The sequence below is a fragment of the Ranitomeya variabilis genome, chromosome 4 (assembly GCF_051348905.1).
Source record: "Ranitomeya variabilis isolate aRanVar5 chromosome 4, aRanVar5.hap1, whole genome shotgun sequence".
Classification (NCBI taxonomy): domain Eukaryota; kingdom Metazoa; phylum Chordata; class Amphibia; order Anura; family Dendrobatidae; genus Ranitomeya; species Ranitomeya variabilis.
Genome location: NC_135235.1, coordinates 647,281,743 through 647,297,598, shown reverse-complemented (window position 1 = coordinate 647,297,598; position 15,856 = coordinate 647,281,743). Strand labels below are relative to the sequence as shown.

General features: G+C 42.3%; 4 protein-coding genes across 4 annotated transcripts in view; 3 read left to right on the top strand and 1 right to left on the bottom strand.

Moving 5' to 3' along the window:
• LOC143767340 (uncharacterized) overlaps positions 1–15,856 on the top strand; it is a 254,994-nt gene that overhangs the window by 256 nt on the left and 238,882 nt on the right. The gene's annotated exons all lie outside the window — the stretch shown is intronic.
• LOC143767338 (uncharacterized) overlaps positions 1–15,856 on the top strand; it is a 149,485-nt gene that overhangs the window by 460 nt on the left and 133,169 nt on the right. The gene's annotated exons all lie outside the window — the stretch shown is intronic.
• LOC143767410 (uncharacterized) overlaps positions 1–15,856 on the bottom strand; it is a 599,249-nt gene that overhangs the window by 471,327 nt on the left and 112,066 nt on the right. The window lies entirely within an intron of this gene.
• Positions 1–15,856, top strand: part of LOC143767342 (uncharacterized) — a 258,579-nt gene that overhangs the window by 200,882 nt on the left and 41,841 nt on the right. The gene's annotated exons all lie outside the window — the stretch shown is intronic.

Here is a 15,856-nt window from a genome sequence, read left to right as displayed (position 1 = left end):
TGGGCAAGTAGCGGCCTTAGTCTGCCGATTATGGGGACCTGATCAGAAGTTAGCAGCATCTTAGCTGTAAAAATATATTATTTCCTTTCCGTCATGCCTCTTTGCGTTAATTCCTGAAAATCATCTGAATGTTTAATAAACCACCCGATAGCAGCTTTTAAAATGGTAAGTGGGGTTGTTTTTTTTTAAATGGTATCACTTTTGGGGGTTTGCTAACATATAGGACCTCCAAAGTCAATTCAGAACTAAATAGTTCCCTAAAAAAGTAAGTTTTGAAAACATGAAAAATTGCTGCAAAATTTTTAAACGTTCTAACAACATAAAGACATTTTACAAATAATATAAAAGTTAATTATTATTGTTTTGTGTAGTATGACTATCTGGATTAAAACGTATAAACTCTTTGAAAAAGGTGACAGGAGAATTTGGACTGCAAAAGTTGTCCAATTTGTCCTAAGTACGCCGATACCACATATGTAGGGGTAAACCACTGTTGGGCGCACGGCAGAGCTCGGAAGGTGAAGAGCACCATTTTACTTTTTCAACACAGAATTGGGAATCTTTTTGAATCTTTAGGCACAGGATCTTCTTAAGGTCTCAATATCTGACATGATGCTACAGTGCTTTGCAAAAGTATTCGGCCCCCTGGAACTTTTCAGCCTTTTCCCACATATCATGCTTCAAACATAAAGATACCAAATGTAAATTTTTGGTGAAGAATAAACAAGTGGAACACAATTGTGAAGTTGAATGAAATTTATTGGTTATTTAAAATTTTTGTGGAAATTAAAAAACTGAAAAGTGGGGCGTGCAATATTATTCGGCCCCTTTCAGTGCAGCAAACTCACTCCAGAAGTTCATTGTAGATCTCTGAATGATCCAATGTTGTCCTAAATGCCTAATGATGATAAATATAATCCACCTGTGTGTAATCAAATCTCCGTATAAATGCACCTGCTCTGTGATAGTCTCAGGGTTCTGTTTGAAGCACAGAGAGCATCATGAAGACCAAGGAACACAACAGGCAGGTCCTTGATACTGTTGTGGAGAAATTTAAAGCTGGATTTGGATGCAAAATGATTTTTAAAACTTTAAACATCCCAAGGAGCACTGTGCAAGAGATCATATTGAAATGGAAGGAGTATCATACCGCTGTAAATCTACCAAGACCCGGCCGTCCCTCTAAACTTTCATCTCAAACATGGAGAAGACTGATCAGAGATGCAGCCAAGAGGCCCATGATCACTCTGGATGAACTGCAGAGATCTACAGCTGAGGTGGGACAGTCTGTTCATAGGACAACAATCAGTCGTACACTGCACAAATCTGGCCTTTATGGAAGAGTGGCAAGAAGAAAGCCATTTCTCAAAGATATCCATAAAAAGTGTCGTTTAAAGTTTGCAACAAGCCACCTGGGAGACACACCAAACATGTGGAAGAAGGTGCTCTGGTCAGATGAAACCAAAATCGAACTTTTTGGCAACAAAGCAAAATCTACAATGGAATGGTTCACAAATAAACATATCCAGGTGTTAGAATGGCCAAGTCAAAGTCCAGACCTCAATCCAATCGAGAATCTGTGGAAAGAGCTGAAAACTGCTGTTCACAAACGATCTCCATCAAACCTCACTGAGCTTGAGCTGTTTGCCGAGGAAGAATGGGCAAGAATTTCAGTCTCTCGATGTACAAAACTGATAGAGACATACCCCAAGCGACTTGCAGCTGTAATCGCAGCAAAAGGTGGCAAAACAAAGTATTAAGTTAAAGGGGCCGAATAATATTGCATTCCCCACTTTTCAGTTTTTGATTTTCCACAAAAATTTAAAATAACCAATAAATTTAATTCAACTTCACTATTGTGTTCCACTTGTTGATTCTTCACCAAAAATGTACATTTGGTATCTTTATGTTTCAAGCATGATATGTGGGAAAAGGTTGAAAAGTTCCAGGGGGCACTGTATGTTGTTGTTGTTGTTGTTATTATTATTTAACAGCCTTCAGCTAGATCTCGAGTCGTGGTGACTTGATGGATGAATGATCTGTGTTGTGCAAGCCTAGATAGGTCCACCAGGGTGTTCCCTGCCATTTATCTTGATTGTATCTAGCCATTGGGTTGCTGGATTTCCTCTTCGCCTTGTTCCTGCTTTTCTTCCAACCATGATGTCCTTCTCCAGTAATTGCTCTCTTCTGTTAATGTGTACAAAGTAGGCAAGTCTTAATTTGGTGATCCTTGCTTTGTGTGACATGTCTGGCTTGATTTGTTCCAAAATTGATTTGATTGTTCTTCTTGCCATCCATGATATTGATAACATCTTTCTCCAGCACCACATTTCGAAGGCAACAATTCTTCTTCTGTTTTGTTTCTTTAAAGTCCAGGTTTTGCATCCGTATGTAACTAAAGAAAAGACAAAACTATATATGAGCCATGTTTTGTCAACAGTGAAAGGTTCCTTGATTTGAAAACCTTGTCCAGTGTCTTCATTGTTGATTTACCTATAACTAATCTCCTATTGACTTCCTGTGTCGTGCCTGCATCTTGAGTTATCATTGATCCAAGTTAGTTGAAGTCCTTTACAGCCTCTGGTTCATCACCGTCCATCTGAAATGTGTCCCTGCCGTACCTGGCAGTAGTCAATATCTTTGTCTTTTTTGTATTGATGAACCCCAAAAGGTCTTAAAAGAATCAGGAGTTTATACATAGAACAGCTAGTCAATAAGAAATACTCCCATTGAGAATTTACCAATAATCCATTATTTATTAAATACATTAACACAATACACAATAAAATACAAGGGTGGACTATAGAGAATAATAGGAATGGTAATCATGCAAATTAATATGACCTTCAAAAAACGTATCCCATAATAATCAGATAACTCACTGAATTATGAAATATTCCTCTATTGAGGAAATCAAAACCAACATGGAGAAAGGTCGTATCTTATTGTTAATATTTAAAGCGCACCTGTCATCAGGTTTGGCCGATATGAGATACGGCCACCACATAAGAGGGTTGATATACAGCATTCTATAATCTGTATATCTTCCCCCTAACCCGACCTGCAAGACAAAAAAAGATCTTTTATTATACTCACCTGTGGGGCGGTCCGAAGGGTATCACTCTTCTTAGTCCTGCGCTTCCCATCTTCTTATGATCGCAGGCCTTCTTCGTTTGTGTGGATGACTTGTCACTGCGTCATCCACACAGGCTCCTCAGCATCATGCTACTGAGCAGGCTTACTTCTCTGCACTGTCGATGGCAGAGCAAAGTACTTCAGTGCGCAGGTGCCCGGAAAGGTCCGAGGGCCCCGGGGCCTGCGCACTGCAGTGCTTTTCTCTGCCTTCAGGAAGGCAGAGAAGTATTCCTGTGCAGGAGCGTGATGCAGAGGAGACACTGCATGGCGTCATCACAAGAACCAAGAAGGAGGGCGGCGATCACAAGAAGATGGGAAGCGCGGGATGAAGAAGAGCGACACCCCTCGGACTGGACCGCCTTGTAGGTGCGTATGATAAGTTATTATTTCTTCTCATACAGGTCGAGTTGGGGGCTTATATACAGCATTATAGAATGCCATATATCACCCCTTAAAGGTGGTGACGGTAACTGATATCGGCCAAACCTGGTGACAGGTTCACTTTAAATAGATAGATGGGACAGATGATATAATATCTCCCCCTAAATGACTCAAATGGATAAAACAGTTTACACAGAATCAAATAGAAGCACAGTGGGCATGGGATTTCTATAAATCCCATCCACTGTGCTTGCAACCTAGAACACAGCAGTTTGGAAGCAGCTCACCTGCGCTTCTTCCAAACCGCTGCTATTCCGGATCGTGGGCACATACCAGAAAGTGCAAGTGCTTCACAATGAAAACCACTCATGACATGGATAGAGCAATAACCAATCGCAAGCCGGCAGATGCCAGGCAATCAGTGGGTGGAAGAAGAAGAAGATATCGTTTCAAAAGGGTAGTATGCATTTCATAATTACCAATTAACACCCTGAGGCGTGTTTCACTATTGTGCTTCTTTAGAAAGGGTAGCGCTCGTAACGCGTAGGCCTAATGCTTTTTTTCCCCTTGTTTCTAGAGCATTCAAACAAATAAATTTTTTTTATATTTTTTTCACTTGTTTTTCTAAAAAAAAAATACAAAATTTTGTGTTAGCTGGTCTTTTTGCCTTTCTTTTGTCTACTTACACCTAGAACTGGAGCTAGGATTTGTCCCTGCACCACACCCCTTGTGGATCATTGCCTGCATCTGTGAGCTGATGTGAATTTTGCTTTTTCTTTTAAAAATAACGACCTGTTCAAAATGCGTTGCATTAAAGAATGCTAGTGGATTTTATTCTTAACTATTTTTCTTCTGTTGCGCTTGTAATATAAAATTACCACTTTTCTTCCAAGTTTCCCGGAGATGCTAGATTTTTTTCTATTTATACTATTGCACTATCATGAGTCTCCGTGCACCCTGATTTTACCATACCATATACAAGGTGTGCTGGACTTTTAACCCCTTATACCCACAGGGGTGGTTTGCATGTTAATGACCGGGCCAATTTTTACAATTCTGACCACTGTCCCTTTATGAGGTAATAACTCCTGAACGCTTCAACAGATCTTGTCGATTCTAAAATTGTTTTCTCTTGACGTATTGTACTTCACTTTAGTGGTAAAATTTATTTGATATAACTTGCGTTTATTTGTGTAAAAAAACAGAAATTTGGCAAAAATTTTTCAATTTTCAAACTTTTAACTTGTATGTCCTTAAAACAGAGAAATATTCAAACAAAATAGTTATTAAATAACATTTACCACATGTCTCCTTTACATCAGCACAATTTTGGAACCAACATTTTTTTTCGTTAGGAAATTATAAGGGTTAAAAGTTAACCAGCGATTTCTCATTTTTACAACAAAATTTACAAAACCATTTTCTTTAGGGACCGCCTCACATTTGAAGTCACTTTGAGGGGTCTATATGGCAGAAAATACCCAAAAGTGGCAAGCTGATCAAAACCACATTCAAGAAGTTTATTAATCCTTCAGGTGTTTCACAGGAACAGAAGCAACGTGGAAGGAAAAAATGTACATTTAACTTTAGTCACAAAAATGATCCTTTAGCAACAATTTTTTTATTTTCACGAGGGTAAAAGGAGAAAATGAACAGATAAAGTTGTTGTGCAATATCTTCTGAGTACGCTGATACCCCATATGTGGGGGAAAACCACTGTTTGGGCACACGGCAGGGCTCGGAAGGGAAGGAGCGCCGTTTGACTTTTTCAGAAATATAAAATACAATCATATTTTTACTCTTCGCCACGACAGCACCCCACTGGAGAGAGGGATCCGCCCCGCAGGAACAGGAAACCTATTGAGAAATAAAAGAGGGCGGTCCGCCTCTCCTCCTCAGTTTAGGTTTCCTGTTCCTGCAGGAACGACAGGATTTCTATGAAGAAAAAATACCTGGGCATGCACGCCGCCTGTGCGGTGTCTTTTAAGAACGGCAGGGGCTGCAGTCCAGAGGCAGCGTCGGGGGAGATCCGTTTGACGGCTCCCTCCTCGCCTGACAGAAGCCCGGATGATGACCTGGTCCGGGTAAGGCCGCCGGGCATCGTTTCCGAAGCAGGTGGCAATAGCAGGCGCCGGAATCCTCGCTGAGCAGGTGAGGACAGCGTTCCGGAAGTGAGTCCGGGGCTCGGACTGCGCACGCGCCGACCACCACCAAGGATTACCCGGAAGTATAGCTTGAACTTCCGGAGTATCCAAGCTGCGGCCGGCGGCGGGGGGAAAGGTGCGGTCCTTGCGCATGCGCAAGAGGGAGGACGCTTAGGCGCCATATTTAAATCAAATGAGCGCTACTATCCGGCGATGTAAGATGTCATCCCCAGGTGCCATGGACCCTGAAACAGGAGACCAAGTACCCCCTGCCAAAGATCGTCCCAGCAAAGGATCTTCAGACACCGGTCATAAGAGCGGTTCGGTGATCAGATCCAGGACAGGATCTCGGGCTTCTGATCCGGTATTATCAGCTTCACTGGGTGAGTGTGAGTGACTCTACCTATTAAGCTAATGCTATTTCCCCTCTCTCTCTCTCTCCCTCCTCCTTCTCTCATCAGCGCACGGGTCAGGGTAAAAAACGTGAAAAAACAAAACATAAAGAATGTGCTCTATGTAGCCAGCCCCTACCCGACTCATACCCCAAAAAACTTTGTCAAGGCTGTATATCTGAGACCACACAAGGAGCGGCAATGTCCATTACGGACTTGCGTACCATTATCAGGGAAGAATTAAGAGCCATATCCCAAGATAAACCGCATAAAGCCAAACCCAAAATACCGACACCCTCGTCAAATTCAGACAGTGACCAGGTTGTGTGTTCAGACGCCTCCCTGTCGTCATCATCATCATCATCATCTTCATCGTCTGAAATTGAGGGACGTCCTTGCTTCCCGGTGGAAAGTGTGGACAATTTAGTGAAATCAATACGAGACACTATGGGGTGTGAAGAGACAAAAGGAGCACAAACCACGCAAGATATAATGTTTGCGGGTTTGGCAGAGAGAAAAAGGAGATGCTTTCCGGTCATACCGGCAGTGAAAGCGTTAATAAAAAGGGAGTGGGAAAAGCAAGATCAGAGAAGCTTTTTACCCTCATCGTCAAAACGAAAATACCCGTTTAGTGACGACGAGCTTCTCACATGGACAAAAGTCCCTAAAGTTGATGCTGCTGTAGCCTCTACCTCAAAGCAGTCAACTCTGCCTGTAGAGGATGCGGGACTGCTCTCGGATCCTCTAGATCGCAAAGCCGAGTCCTCCCTAAAAAGATCCTGGGAGGCAACTACGGGAATATTTAAGCCAGCAGTAGCAAGCACTTGCACAGCCAGATCAATGCTCATATGGATAGATCAATTGGACCAACAAATTGAGAATAAAACCCCAAGAGAGAAATTACGGGCAGCCATCCCCTTAATACGGGGTGCAGCAGCCTTCATGGCGGACGCATCCGCGGACTCCCTTCGGTTAGCGGCAAGGTCTGCAGGTCTGGTAAACAACGCAAGGCGTGCACTATGGATGAAAAGCTGGAAGGGCGATGCGCAGTCAAAATCTAAAATATGCGCCATCCCATGTGAGGGTGAGTTCCTCTTTGGCAAAACTCTAGATGACATACTAAAGAAGGCGAAAGACAGGAAAAAAGCTTTTCCTGACTCTTCCATTCCTTTTTATAGGAGAGCCTTCAAAAGGAGACCGTTTGGCAAAAGAAAGCAAACGGATAGGTCTACAACATGGACCGCTAAAGATGAAAAGCAGAGAGGTACCATGTTCAGAAGACCCAACCCCTCAAAAGATAACAAATACTGAGGATATACCAGTTGGGGGTAGATTGAAGTTTTTCGCCACTCAATGGGAAAAGATAACATCTAGCTCGTGGGTTTTAAATATCATCCGAGATGGAATTAAATTAAAATTCTCTCGTGTCCCCCACGAGTCTTATATTATAACATCTTTCAGCTCGCCTATACAGCAACAGGCGTTAGAGCTTGAAATTCAAACCCTATTATCAAAACGGGTCCTAGTCCAAGTTCCGGTGGGACAGGAGGGTAGGGGGTTCTACTCTCCCCTATTCCTAATCTCTAAACCCGACGGTTCTTTCAGGACAATCATTAACCTTAAAAAACTCAACTTATTTATCGAAAATTATACCTTTAAAATGGAGTCCATTAGATCCACCATAAAGCTCCTCTTCCCAAATTGTATGATGGGGGGCATTGATCTAAAAGATGCATATTATCATCTCCCTATTCATAACAGATACCAGAAATTCCTCAGGGTGGCGGTAAAAATCAACAACGAGGTTCATCATTTTCAATATGTGGCCCTGCCCTTCGGCCTCTCAACAGCACCGAGGATCTTCACCAAGATAATGCTAGAGGTGATGGCCTACCTTCGCCAGAAGGAAACCTTGATTGTGCCCTATCTGGATGATTTTCTGGTAATAGGAAATTCAGCTACTCAATGTACTGACCGTTTAGCTCACACAATTTCCTCTCTACAGGGCCTGGGCTGGATAATCAATACCGACAAATCCAGACTCACTCCACTTTCCCGTCAAGCGTTCTTGGGGTTCCATTTAGACTCTATATCTCAAAAGTGTCTTCTGCCACAGGTAAAAATTTCACTGATCAGACACAAAGTCCTAGCCGCAATAAACAATCCACGTATATCCCTAAGACAGGCTATGTCATTATTAGGGTCTCTAATCTCTTGTATACCTGCAGTAAGATGGGCTCAACACCACACTAGAACACTGCAACATCAAGTTTTACAAGAGGATAAACGGTTATTGGGTCATCTAAATGCAAAAATAACCTTATCTCAGGAGGTTTTAACTTCCTTAGAGTGGTGGCTAGACTCAGACCATTTGATGAGTGGGGTTCCATGGGTAATAACGCCATCTCATACCATAACCACTGACGCCAGTCCTCATGGATGGGGCGCTCATATGGGGAATGATTATTGCCAGGGATCATGGAGCATAGAGGAAAGCTGCAGCTCCTCTAACTTCAAAGAACTAAATGCTGTAAAGTACGCCTTATACCATTTCCTCCCACAGCTTCGGGGGAAAAACGTCAGAGTCCTGTCCGACAACACCACCACCGTGGCGTATCTAAACCGTCAAGGAGGTACGCGATCAGAGACTCTGATGTCTTCTGCTACGGAAATTTTAAATCTAGCAGAAAATCATCTAGCATCCCTTACTGCGTTGCACATAAGAGGAGCAAGCAATCAGCAGGCGGACTTTCTAAGCCGACACACCCTAAAACAAGGGGAGTGGTGTCTAAACCAACAAATTTTCCTGGACATAGTATCTCTTTGGGGCCGTCCTCAGATAGATCTCTTCGCCACAAGAAGAAACAGAAAAGTTCAGAGATTCGCCTCCCTATCACCAGCGGATCATCCGGACATTCTGGACGCTCTCCAAGCCCCTTGGCAGTTCAGTCTGGCATACGCGTTTCCTCCGATCATATTGCTACCTCAAGTCATACGCAAAATCAGGGAGGAAGGGGCGAGAGTTGTACTGATAGCTCCATTCTGGCCCAAGAGACCATGGTTCTCGTGGCTACAGACTATGTCGATCTCAGATCCTTGGGTCCTCCCCTCAACGCCCAATCTTCTCTTCCAAGGTCCGTTTTTCCACCCTCAGGTGGACAATCTTCACCTGACGGCCTGGAACTTGAGAGGCAGATGCTAAGGTCAAGAGGGTTCTCGGGGGGTTTGGTTGATACACTTCTCCATAGTAGGAAACCCTCCACCACAAAAATCTATACGAGAGTATGGAAAAAATTCCTGCAATTCCATACATCTACCAATACATCAGAAATTCCTATATACTCTATCTTGGAATTTCTTCAAAAAGGGAGAGAACTGGGTCTAACTGTAAACACCTTAAAGGTTCATGTTTCAGCACTAGGAGCCCTCTATGGCCATAACATCGCGGGGGATAGATGGGTATCCAGATTTATTACGGCCTGCGAAAGAATGAATCCAGTTAACATACCTAGGATTCCACCCTGGGATTTAAATTTAGTCTTACAAGCCCTAACAGACTCTCCATTCGAGCCAATAGACTCAATATCAATTAAATGTCTATCACTAAAGACGGCCCTCTTGGTAGCACTGACTTCAGCTAGGAGAATCAGTGACATCCAAGCACTCTCCATAGATCCACCTTTTTTGTTAACCTTTCAGGATAAACTAATTCTTAAACCAGACCCTTCCTATCTACCCAAAGTAGCGAAAAAATTCCACAGGTCACAAGAAATAATCTTGCCCACTTTCTTCAGTAATCCATCCACTCCTGAAGAACAAAAATATCACACTCTAGACGTTAAAAGAGTAGTGTTAAAATACATTGAAAAGACCAGCAGCTGGCGACAGAGTAGGGCTCTGTTTATTTCCTTCCAGGGTGTCAAGAAGGGTCATGGAGTAACAAAAAGCACCTTATCCCGGTGGATCAGAGAATCTATCAGACTGGCTTACTCCGCGAGGAAAGAAATCCCTCCGGAAGGCATAACGGCACACTCCACCAGAGCGATGGCATCCTCCTGGGCAGAGAGGGGAGACGTCCCGATTGAAACTATATGTAAGGCGGCAACGTGGTCAAATCCTTCTACATTCTATAACCACTATAGGCTAGACCTATCGTCAACTTCTGACCTAGACTTTGGCAGGACTGTCCTCAGCACGGTGGTCCCCTCCCTAGGTGATGGTCTCTGAAAGATCTCCAGTGGGGTGCTGTCGTGGCGAAGAGTAAAAAGCCGGATTACTCACCGGTAATGCTCTTTTAATGAGTCCACGACAGCACCCTCTTACATCCCGCCCTAGATCAATATAATACTGATTGAGTAAATTCCTTTTAATCATAAGCAAATAAGTTTAAAGAATGAAATAAATGATATTTGCCTAATACTGGCGGTCCTCCGGGTACTCTGAAATCAAAACTGAGGAGGAGAGGCGGACCGCCCTCTTTTATTTCTCAATAGGTTTCCTGTTCCTGCGGGGCGGATCCCTCTCTCCAGTGGGGTGCTGTCGTGGACTCATTAAAAGAGCATTACCGGTGAGTAATCCGGCTTTTTTCCACAAACATGATGGTTTAGTCCCCAATTTTTTATTGTCCCAGGGGTAACAGGAGAAATTAGATGGCTAAAGTTGTTGTCCAATTTGTTCCGAGTACGCTGATAACCCCATATATGGGGGGAACCACTGTTTGGGCGCACGGCAGGGTTTGGAAGTGAAGGAGCTACATTTGACATTTTCAAACTAAAATTGGCTGGAATTGAGATCCGACGCCATGTCGTGTTTGGCGAGCCCCTGATGTGCCTAAACAGTAGAAACCCCCCCACAAGTGACCCTATTTTGGAAACTAGACCCACTAAGGAACTTATCTAGATGTGTGGTGAGAACTTTGAACCCCCAAGTGTTTCACTAAAGTTTATAATGCCTGGGCATGAAAATAAAAAATCTTATTTTTTGCCCACAAAAATTATTTTTTTTTAGTCCCTAATTTTTTTTTTTTCCCAAGGGTAACAGGAGAAATTGGACTCCAAAAGTTGTCCAATTTGTCCTGAGTACGCTAATACCCCATATTTGGGAAAAAACTGGGCACACGTTGGGGCTTGAAAGGGAAGTAGTGACGTTTTGGAATGCAGACTTTGATGGAATGGTCTGAGGGCATCATGTTCCGTTTGTAGAGCCTCTGATGTGCCTAAACAGTAAAAAAAAACAAACAAACACAAGTGACATCATTTTGGAAACTAGACCCCCAAGGAACTTATCTAGATGTGCCCCCTTTTTGGAACTAATCTACTGCTTCCTGTAAATCTAAATAAATTAGTAGTGCATAGAGGTGTGGTACAATTTGAAGCACTCTTTCATACACAGGCCAGGTTTGTCGGGGCAGTTGTCACATTGATAAATGGTGTCCTTACGTATTCCCCTTTTGTAACACACTCGGCACCTTTTTTGTGGCTTACCTTTTCTTTCACTTGGCGGAACCACCCCCGGAAAATGCTGACCTGTTATGATACGAGCACCTTCAGTTCCGGAAGTAATAGGGCCCGCTCCTTCCGGAGTGCCAAATATCAGGGCTTTAACCACTACATCCTGGAACTGAAGGTATGACATATCGCTGTGGCATAAAGGAAAGTGTTGAGCATTGCCACGATGTACGATATTCATGGACAACTTTTTGTACCATACCTTGGCCTTTCTCAAAGCACTGTACGGTTGGAGGAGTTGATCGGAGAGATCAACGCCCCTCATGTTTTTGTTGTACCCCAGTACACAGTCTGGTTTGCTGACCTTTGTAGAGGTACCTCGTACAGTGCTGAGGGCACTGCCATCACCGTGACCACCCTTGTACTTGACCACCAGTAGGTGGTCGCTACGTTGGGCTCTGCTGTCACCCTTTCTGAGCATCTGCCCATCTGCATTTTTGGGAGGCCTCTCTGATTTCGTCATCATTCACAGTTCATCTGCCTCCTGATATACCACTGATATATAGGGGTCTAAATAACCCTACCGCTGTTGGTATATGGGACTTTGTGGTTGATGTTGGTCTCCCCATGGAGTTATTATGATCGTCATGTTGGGGATGGTTTAACCCACAAACTACTATTACAGCGATTGTGTTAAATCTGTTATTGGCTCAGTAGTATAATATAATTTGTATATATAGTGGACTTTGGTAAGGATATCGTCCCTGAATACATTATGATTTAAATGTGGGGTCTTGGTTGACTTTCTGTCCCTATCACTCATTGTGAGTATCCCCTGCACTTTTTGGTGTCTCCCTCTCGCCTATACTATCTGGTATTAGAGAGCAGAGAGGGTGAATAGATAGGGAAAGTGAGGGTGAGTCGACGGGAGCGGGGGTGCCACTTTGCGTCATTTTTTCTAGGGTGCCAACCTCCGCAGCCAGGTAGGGACGGTTTGATCAGGGTTACTGTAGGGCTGATTGAATCTAGGCTTTATTGTGCCACCCCTTTTCCCTGATTCATTCAGAAATCCGGTTTATGATTTTATCTAAACGTATGATTTCGTTTGTTTGAATTTTCTGCTATTGGATACATGTAGAATTCCTGATGAGGAGTAGGTGTACGTCTCCTGAGAGATTACCTCATCAGGATTTAACCCCACCTCCCCCTCTATTTTCCTGTTTTCCCCACGGCATTATCTGTTAAATCAGAGTAGTTGTTAATTTATTGCACTCTACACCTATCTAGGGATCTAATAGGGTGCATCTAGGGTTAGCCGTCGGTGAGCGGGGGCGCCATTTTGCGTACAAGCTAGGGTACCAACCTCCGCTGATAGGAAGGGTCTAAAAGGGTGTAGCTAGGGTCTTGTAGGGGTTAAAACATTAGGTTAAAACACTAGGTTTTTCCAATGGCACCAAATCCATGCCTTTGCAGGCTCAAGGCCTTTGTGTTGTTTTTTTGTCTACACTGTGTTCCAAATTATTATGCAAATTGGATTTAAGTGTCATAAAGATTTAATTGTTTTGTTTTTCAAATAAACTCGTGGATGGTATTGTGTCTCAGGGCTCAATGGATCACTGAAATCAATCTTAAACACATGTGATAATTGGTTTTCCAGGTGCTTCTAATTAAAGGAAAACTACTTAAAAATGATGTTCCACATTATTAAGCAGGTCACAGTTTTCAAGTAACATGGGAAAGAAAAAGGATCTCTCTGCTGCTGAAAAGCGTCAAATAGTGCAATGCTTTGGTGAAGGGATGAAAACATTAGAAATTTTCCAAAAACATACGCGTGATCATCGTACTGTTAAGAGACTTGTGGCTGTATCTGAGCACAAATGTGTTTGTGCTGATAAAGGCATAATGAGGAAGACTTCTGCCAGGCAAGTTCACTGGATTAAGAGAGCAGCTGCTAAAAAGCCATTACAAAGCAGCAAACAGATATTTGAAGCTGCTGGTGCCTCTGGAGTCCCTCGAACCTCAAGGTGTAGGCTCCGTCAAAGGCTTGCTGTGGTGCATAAACCTACTATTTGGCCACCCTTAAACAAGCAGAAATGGTTGTATTGGGCCCACACATACATGAAGACTAATTTCCAAACAGTCTTGTTTACTGATAAGTGTTGAGCAACCCTGGATGGTCCAGATGGATGGAGTAGTGGATGGTTGGTGGATGGCCACCATGTCCCAACAAGGCTGCAACGTCAGCGAGGAGGTGGAGGAGTCATGTTTTGGGCCGGAATCATGGGAAACAGCTGGTAAGGCCCTTTAAGGTTCCTGAAGGTGTGAAAATAACCTCTGCAAAGTATATAGAGTTTCTGACTGACAACTTTCTTCTATGGTCTAAAAAGCAGAAACGTGCCTTCAGGAGAAAAATCATCTTCATGCTGACAATGCCCCATCTCATGCTGCAAAGAATCCCTCTGAGTCATTGGCTGCTATGGGCATAAAAGGAGATAAACTCATGGTGTGGCCACCATCTTACCTTGACCTCAACCCTATAGAGAACCTTTAGAGGATCATCAAGCAAAAGATCTATGAGGGTGGGAGGCAGTTCACATCAAAACAGCAGCTCTGGGAGGCTATTCTGACTTCATGCAAAGAAATACAAGCAGAAATTCTCCAAAAACTTACAAGTTCAATGGATGCAGGAATTGTGAAGGTGACATCAAAGAAGGGTCCTAAGTTAACATGTAACTTGGCCTGTTAGGAACTTTTGGAGTTAAATAGCTTTTTTGTTCAGTGAATGTGACCTCCTAATGTTGCAAATTCCACAAATGAGCATTTTCAGTTCTTTAAAACATATCAAATGTTTAGAAATTCTACCGTGCCTAATAATTGGGAACAGTGCATTTTAAGTTTTTATTCATTTTGGAGATTATACTGTTATCATTGGGAGGTTTCTTCAATAAAATTTGATGTACAATCTAACAGGTGATGACTTTTATTAGACTGACTGTCATTTGCACCGACCATTTAGGAAAACCTGATAAAAATGTCATTTGCATAATAATTTGGAACATAGTGTAAATATTTAATAAAGATTTTCTTAGGTATTAGTATATGTTAGTCCTTGCATTGCAAGAGAGCAGTGATTAGACAAAAAAAATTGATGTCCCATTCAGGTACTAAGTAAAAAAAAAGTAAAAAAAAATGTTTTAAAACTATAAAAAAAAAATCACAAAATGCATAAAAAAAGACAAATTATTAAACTAATAAATACATATATATATGTAGAAAGAACAAAAAAGTACACATATTTGTTGTCATATTTGTTATCGCTGCGTCCGGAACGAGCCAATCTATAAAACGGTCACACTTGTTCACTCCTTCATTGCACACCATAAAAAAAAAAAAAAAAAGCAAAAACCTTTGCTTTTTCATCATGACGCCAAACAAAAGTAGAATAAAACGCGATCTAAAAGTCATATCAAAATAAAAATGGTAGCGATGAAAACGTCATCTTGTCCAGCAAAAAACAAGCCGCCATACAGCTCCAACGTCTGAAAAATAAAAGTTACAGCTTTCAGAATAAATCGATGCAAAATCAATTTTTCTATAAAATTTTTTTATTGTGAAAAAGCGTCAAAATGTAAAAAAAAATATAAACGTGGTATCACTGTAATCGTACTGACCCGAAGAATAAAGCTGCCTTATTAATTTTACTACACACGGAACGTCATTAAGAAAATTACTAAATCTGAATTCCTGGTGTTTGAACATTCTGTCTCCCAAAAATCAGAATAGAAAGCGATCAAAAAATGTTCCCGAAAATGGTACCAATATAAACGTCAGCTCGACCTGCAGAAAACAAGTCGTCACGTGACTGTCGGAAGAAAAATGGAAAATAGCTCTCAGTGTGTGACAGCTGCCAAACCTAAAAACCGATATAAATCTGGTAATGCTGTAATCGCACCGACCCGAAGATTTAAGTCATCTAATCACTTATGCCGCATGATGAACGGTGTAAAAAATAACCAATTCTTCACATGCTGCTGATTTTTTTTTTTATTTTTTTTTATTCTGCCTCCCAAAGATTGCAATAAGGCTTGGTTCACATTTATCCTGCGCACTGCTCTGAGCGCTTACACCGGGGTTTCCGTGTAAGTCTCTGAAATAGGTGATTCAGACTGAACCCCCAGCGGAAGATTCCCCATAATGAGGCAGATGGAGGCACTGTGGATGCCATAAGACCTGTGATCCGGCGGTGTCCATCTTTTTAGTCATACATAAAAGCACAGTCAGCCAGTTTTGTGCAACTCTGAAAAGAAGGACACCGCTGAACAGAGGCCAGAGTCCAGAGTAACTCTGCTGCCTCATG